This window comes from Neovison vison, chromosome 1 (genome assembly GCF_020171115.1).
Source record: "Neovison vison isolate M4711 chromosome 1, ASM_NN_V1, whole genome shotgun sequence".
NCBI classification, from domain to species: Eukaryota; Metazoa; Chordata; class Mammalia; order Carnivora; family Mustelidae; genus Neogale; species Neogale vison.
This window is the reverse complement of record NC_058091.1, coordinates 158654708-158661769: the sequence shown is the minus strand read 5'-3', so window position 1 is coordinate 158661769 and position 7062 is coordinate 158654708. Positions and strand designations below refer to the sequence as shown.

Below are 7062 nucleotides of genomic sequence, written 5' to 3'. Positions count from 1 at the left end.
AGGTGTGGCGATCGAACCAACGCTAGCCACAAACACACGGTTCCGCCCATTCTAGAGCGGACTGGACATAAACATGCTCGCACATCTACTTCGGTTGTGTTTTGTCGGCCGGTAGCGAGGTGATTCTTTAAGAGCTCTGAGAACCCAAACTTGTGGTCGCCCCGCAGCTGAGCCGAAGTGGAACCGGGAGCTGCCTAGACGACCGGAGGCTGCCAGCTGACCACCTTCCTCCCTACAGATCGCTGGAGCCAAGCTCGGCGGCGGGGGAGAAGCCACGCTCGCCGGTGGGCGCCGGGGCTGAGGGCGGAAGCCCGGCTCCCACAGAGGCCTCCTCGCCCAGGCGGCTGCAGCGGCGGCGCACAGGGACTGGAGGCCTGAAACGGGGACGGGCCCCCCACTCTGGATAACCGGCCGCAGAAGTAAGGGGCCAGCATCCCGCCACGGCTATGCTTCCCGCGGGACAATCTCGGGAGAAGGTCCTGGAAGAGGCTCGCAGGCCGATTTTCCGAGGGAAACGGCGAGGTGGGGAAGGAGCGCCCCTGACCCTCCCTGGCCTCCCCTCTCCCGCTCACCCGGCATCACCAGCGGCGGGGCTGCCCTGCAGAAACGTACGGGAGGTTGTAGTGTCGCCTTCCGCCGCCCGGGGGCAGCATCACCTGCTGGCTCGGCGGAGGCGGTCCGGGCTCCTCTCTTGGCGGAGGCAGGCGGAGGCGGGCCCCCGGCATCCTCTTTCATTGGCCGAAGCGCGGGCGCTGCCATCTTGGCAGAAGCGGTGCCTTCTGTGCGGTGGAAACGCAGTCGCTGCACCCGCAGTGTCAGGGAGCGTAGCCTTCTACCTTTCCTCCTCGCTGGAGTGTTGGTGCTGAGAGGCGGTGGCCGGCGGGATGGAGAGAAGGAGGATGAACCTGCCCAAGGGGCTGGACACGCTCTGCTTCGACAAGGACGAGTTCATGAAGGTGCGCGCCGGGGCTCTGCTCCCCGGAGCCCGGCGGTGTGTGGCCTGTCCTCCTTGGCCCTCTGGGGCCTCTCCTCGGGCTTCTCCTGTGGGCTTCCTGGGCCGTGCCCGCCCCGGACGGGTCCTCGGCGGGGACCTCGCTGCACTTCGCAGTGAGTCTCTTGGCCTTGGGTTGGCTAGGTGCAGCCTGGAGAAAGCACTCCTGTGAAATCGTGCACATTGAATGAAAAGGCCTGAAAGTTCAGGGCAAGTGGTATTGAGCTAAACGTAAAAGCACCGGACCCGTAGGACCCGCCTCTGCTACCGTGCGGCACAGTCAGACCGCCGCTCCCCCGGCCTGACAGAAGCCTCCCAGTGCCTTGTGCCTAGAAGCTCACCGACTGTGCGTTGAACACATCTCTGATCGCACGTACTTCCCAGGAATCGGGTCAAAAAGGCACTTAACCTAACGTTTATGCCTGACTTTCGTCTAAAGCTCCCGGAATGAGAAATCTGAAAGACTGTACTTACTGATTCTGGTCCAGTACTACAAAGCATACCAAGCTCCTTTTCTAAAGTTGCCCTACCTCTCTTGGTGAGGTCAGCCTGAAGCTGGCAGCAGATAACTGTAGGACATAAACTTACATAATAGAAATTGAAACTGAAAAGACTTTACTGACAGGAAAGGTTCATCAGACATAGCCTTGAAAATGTCCCAAGGTTTGAATCAGAGCCAGGAGGAGCTTTATCTGTTTTCTTTATCCCTCTGGGTCTGTACTTAAACTATCAAAACGTATATGTTTAATTTCTAAGGATTGGGATTTAGTAGCTGGTTTCAGTGTTAAAATGTTTTGGCTCTGTAGGTACCTAAAATTCTGAAAAGAGTTTGAATTTCTGGGACCCTGGGTGGCTCAGTTGGTTAAGCAGCTGCCTTCGGCTCAGGTCATGATCCCAGCGTCCTGGGATCGAGTCCCACATCGGGCTCCTTGCTCGGCAGGGAGCCTGCTTCTCCCTCTGCCTTTGCCTGCAATTCTGTCTGCCTGTGCTCGGTCTCTCTCCCTCGCTCTCTCTGATAAATAAATAAAATCTTTAAAAAAAAAAGAGTTTGAATTTCTTACTTTTTTATGGCTTCAAGTCATATTGTGTTTTTTTTTTTTTTTCTTTTTTGGGTTAACCAGCTAGTTCCTTTTTGATACTTGCATTCAGATCACATCTCCCAAACTCTGGCTTTAAAAGTGCTTATGTCTGGATCCTCTGCGGTGTGGCCATATCATTTTTAATATGCAGGGATGTCTAGACGAAGGTATATTGTACTCTTGTTCTTGTATGGTGATGTTAAGCCACTGTAATAGAAGGTGTAAATTGAATGGAGTGTCTGAAGGATAGCACAGAGTGAATTCTCTGATCCAGAAACCTTTTGTTAACGAAGGACACATGATGAGGAGAGAGGTCATTGGAAGAAGAAAAGGCACACACACAGACTTAAAGAATCTCAAAGCACGGAAGTCTCTTTAGCTTGTCAGTCTTTGGACTTCGTCAGGCTTCCTTTGGGCCTAACACTAGCATTTTCTCACACTTCCTAGCCCCGCCATCTTTCTCACTCTGAGCTGACAGAATGCCTTTGGTCAAAGCAGCTTCAGAAAATAGAAATCTCAAAATAGCAGTTCTAAAGTAGGACTTAGAGGTAGGGAGAGAGCAAACTGGGAAAATGGGTAGAATGCCAGCAATCCCATATTCTTTCAAGGCTCTGAAACTTCTGAATGTAATGTACAATTTGTAGTGTTAATGAACGTGACCCCTTCATACATAGAAGGAAAATACATGGAACAGCTGTTCTGTGTAAAGTGGTATTGATCTTCTAGGTGGGAGCTGGAGATAAAGGTTATTTGCAATTTGTGTTTCCGTCAGAGAGATGTTTTGTAAGTTACAGTTCCGAGGCAGAAATGAGTGGAGAGTTTGCTGTCGGGGTTGTATTTCTACATAGGTGTCTTGTTTGGCACATTTTGGAATGAGACTGGGATGGTAGAAAGGGAGATGGGGTGGGGCTGCGGGTTGCACCTTGGACACTGCATACATTGAGGGGTCCACGTTGATGCAGTCTTCACGGTAGAGCTGCAGTCAGGTTTACAGCAAGAAGTTGCATGGTCATATCTGTTGAGTTGGAGCTGACAGGTGGCAGGAGACTACTTAAAAAGTCATGTTTATTAGATCTAATGAGAAATAGAAGGGGAAAGGTATGCAAAAGAGGTAGGTGATCAAAGTGCAGGAATGGCAGATGGGGAAGGGTCTCCTGGGGCAGAGGCACTGGCAACATCATACTTTGTCGGCTTAGAAATACGAAAATCCTTTGGGCTGACAGCCAACTAATAGATGAGAAGGACATAAGGTATTGGTAGTAGGGAGAGAAAGTGGCATAACAGATAAATTAGACCATTTACATGGGTGTGCTATTGACATCACACGTAGCCTTCCTCTTCCATTTCAACATATGACTTCCATCTCCAGTCGTACAGAAAAATTAGCAGCCATTCCACGGTACCTCCTCCATCCTGCTGATCACGATCCCATTCTTGTATTTGTCCCCTTCTCCTCCTCGCCTGGTACGGGGAGGGGCTCTCCTTCCTCCTCGGGTTCATTATTCACTCTGGCTCGGAGTCCATGCCCTCCCGCCCTTCCAGGAGCCTGCGAGGATCCTCTCCCCTGCACTCCTTCCCATCACGCGCTCCTGTTTGATCCTCTCCCACTTGACTGCCCCATCTCTAGGTATTGCCCTGTAGCTGTTGCACATCGCAGCCAGTGCTCAGGGGTTGACTTGATTTTCTCACCTTCCACCCTTCAGGCCCTGTCGTTCCACTAACGAGTTCTTACCAAAACTGTTTGTAAGTCAGCACACCTGACCTTTCTCTGTCTCCTTATTCGACATCGCAGTAGACCAAATGATGTGCATTGCTTCCTGTCTTTCTTCTACCTCTCTGATGTGTCTCCTGTGCAAAGTCATGCTCCTGGTAGCCACTGAATGCTGATTATGGGCTCAGCCCCGTGTTCCTTTCTTTCCCTAGATGACCTTTCGTGCAGCTTCATGACCACCTATCGGCAGGTAAGGCAGATTCCTGTCTCTGTCTCCCATGCCTCCTGAGCACCAGTTCTGTGTATCGGACTTGCTGACCTTCTCGGATGTGTCTGTGGCCCCTCAGACTCATCAGGTTCAAGACGGAATTCGTGAGCACCTCCTCCACTGAAAACCACCTTTCTTATTCTATTGCCTCTCTCAGTAAATACTTCATCGGTTTAACTGGGAGTCGGGAAACCAGAAGTCAACTCCTACTCTGTCACCTTTCCAAAATCTAGTCTGTCACACCAAGTCCTGTGGATTTCGCTTCCTAAACCTCTTGACTCCATATACTTCTCTCCATCTCTTCTCGTCCCTTTGCAGTGCGCCCTCGCCATCACACCGTAGAAGCTTTTCACCCAGTCTCCTTGTGCCTTCCTTGTCTTTCTGGCCCCTGGTCTACACTGCAGGCAAGCCACTCTTGTCAGAATGCGGATGTGATCTTGTATGTACCAGGTGACTGGTCAGTCCACCAGCTCTTGAAAAACCATTTTCCCACACACTTGAACGTATTTCAAAGAGAATCAGTCCCCCGTGGGGTAGTTTTCCTTGGTAGACAGTTTGTTTCTGTGCTGAGCCAGTCTGCCTCCTTCGAAGTTCTCTGTCTCAGTTCCTCTCTGGAACCTGTGGCTTCGTTGGCACCCCGGGTAGGCGCATGATGACCTTTTCCATGAGAAGTGAAGGCAGGAGCCCTCTGGACGGTGAATGTATGTACCCTCGTGTTTCATAAGTAAAAGAACCATGTGTGTGTGTGGGGGGTAAGTCCTTGAGGCTCCTCCCTGTTCTAATTGGGTGAACTGGGAATTTTGAGATAGGAAGCAGGTCCTGTGTGTCCTTGTTTGCAGGGAGCATGCATTCTGATGGCAAAATGGAAAAGGGGAAGAACGAGCATCTGCTCAGATCTGTTTGTACTGTGCTGGCTGATTAGCTGTGACCTGCAGATGTGGGTCCCATCCTCGGCTCTGCTCTCTGCCTGCTTATGTCTGACTTGGGGCAAATCACTCGCCTCCGGCCTTCTGTTTGCTTGTTAGTATAATGAGATGGTGCTTATCTATGTGATCTTTGCCAGCTCCTCTGAAAAGACTCTAGTCCATCCTGGCTTGCAGATAAGGAAACTGAGGCCTGAGGTGTGAAGACTTCCTTTAAAGCCACACAGCTAGTTGGGGCCAATCACAGGCCAGATCTCCTGACCCCCATGCATCAGTCCTTGGAAATCCTACTGTAATATGTTCCTTTCCAGAGGCCACAGGTGGGGAACTGAGGGAAGTGGGACAATCAGAACATTAAGAATAGCACAGAAGATGGCACAATGTCCACACGCCTTGGCGCCTGCATTTCACCAATAGGGCCACCTCTTACCTTAGAAGAAGTTCCCACAGGGCTGGTGATCTGGATGCCTGGCCTGGAACTTAGCTACGGTAAACGGGACCAGAGGGAAGTGATGGCTGTTTGAGGTGGACTTTGTTGACGGCAGCTGGAGATAGCAGCTGACAGAGGAGGAAGAGGGAAGAGTGACAGATGGCAGATAGCCGCAGGCCCGCAGGTCAGCCACTGTTGCCCAGGGTCCCCCATCCCCAGGAGCCGTCTTCGTGTCACAGGAGCTGAATGCTTAACCTGTGGGTTCTTAGTTCGATGTCACGTCTTGATGACAAGATTCCATTCTCCTCCGCATCAGTTTGAGACAGACCTCATAATAAAATTCTAATTAGCCAAATATGGAATGTAAGCCAGGAACTCATTTTATAGAGAAGTTGCCTTATGTGAACTACTTTCCCTAATGATAGAGGAGATGTGACGATGTAACATCAGATAAAGTTTATCTGATTGGCACTTGGTAAGAAGGGTTCCTGGCAAAAAAGAAGTGTTTTTTTGTTGTTGTTGTTGTCCTCCCTTTTGATCTTTCCTTTCCTTTCCATTTCTTTTTTTTCTTTTTTGTCTTTTGTGAGCGGTCGTCTGATTTATAAAAAGATGCAACAAAAAGTAAAATGGTACAAGATAATCAGTTTCAAAACATAAAAAATAAGTGTCTTTAGCCATAGCTCAGAGGAACTGGGTAAGGAGAATTGCTTGTATGAACTGGCAACAGGAAAAGTTGGTAAAGCAGGGCTGAGGAACTCTCTTAAGAAATAGGAGTGAGGGGCTCTGTCATCTGGCATTCGCTCAGTGTCGTCTCTATGGTTAGAATTGTCCATGATGGGAACTCCAGCAATCTTCTGGGTCTGGGTCCGCTGATGCCACAGTATAACACTCTGAATTACTTCCGTAATGAGCAGTCATCTGTGTAGCTTTTCTTGTTTGTACATGGTAATCGTTTGAATCTTGGCTCTTTCGCAATCCTTAGTGCCTCTTGATACTTTCACCCTGGTTTCTCAGTTTCAGCCAGTACACAGTCAGTTGTACAACTGATACACTTGGCACACAGCCCGTCCATCATTGACTGTACCCGGTCAAGTTTGGCCTAAATAGAAAAGTTGATAAAGTCGGTACCAACCAGGATGGTAAGGCGGCCCAGCTGTGTGTTTATATTGGAAAAAGCAGGAGGGATGTTGGGGGACTTCTCTTTCCTTGAGTGCACGGGATCCTTCTTTTCTTTCTTTTTAGGTTTTAATCTGTCCTTCTCTCGGAGAAGGATCTCGGAGCTAAGCATTCGCTTCCCCGTCACATACTTTCTTGCTTTCTCTTGCTTCCCCATGTTCACACCATGCCCATTTCTCCTTGCTTTTGATTTTCTAGTTCACTCTTTGTAGTGCCATAAAACTTATTTAAATAAAATGTTGGCCTACTAAGTTATTGATTATTAGTAAGTTCTTTGTTCAAAATTTGAGAGCAAGAAGTATTATGTAAATATATCTTTTTGTTATTTAACTAGTCTTACAACATTTAGCATCAAATTTATTTAAACATTTAAACAAATTAATCACAAACTGGGGCTTGGGCTTTTTCTTTTTCTTTTTTTTTTTTTTTTAAGTAATCTCTATACCAACATGGGACTTGAACTCACAACCCTGAGATCAAGACC

General features: G+C 49.0%; 1 pseudogene; it reads right to left on the bottom strand.

The window, feature by feature from the left end:
- Nucleotides 1–3035: 3035 nt before the first annotated feature.
- LOC122912898 lies at nt 3036–6768 on the bottom strand (annotated as a pseudogene).
- Between the last annotated feature and the right edge of the window lie 294 nt (nt 6769–7062).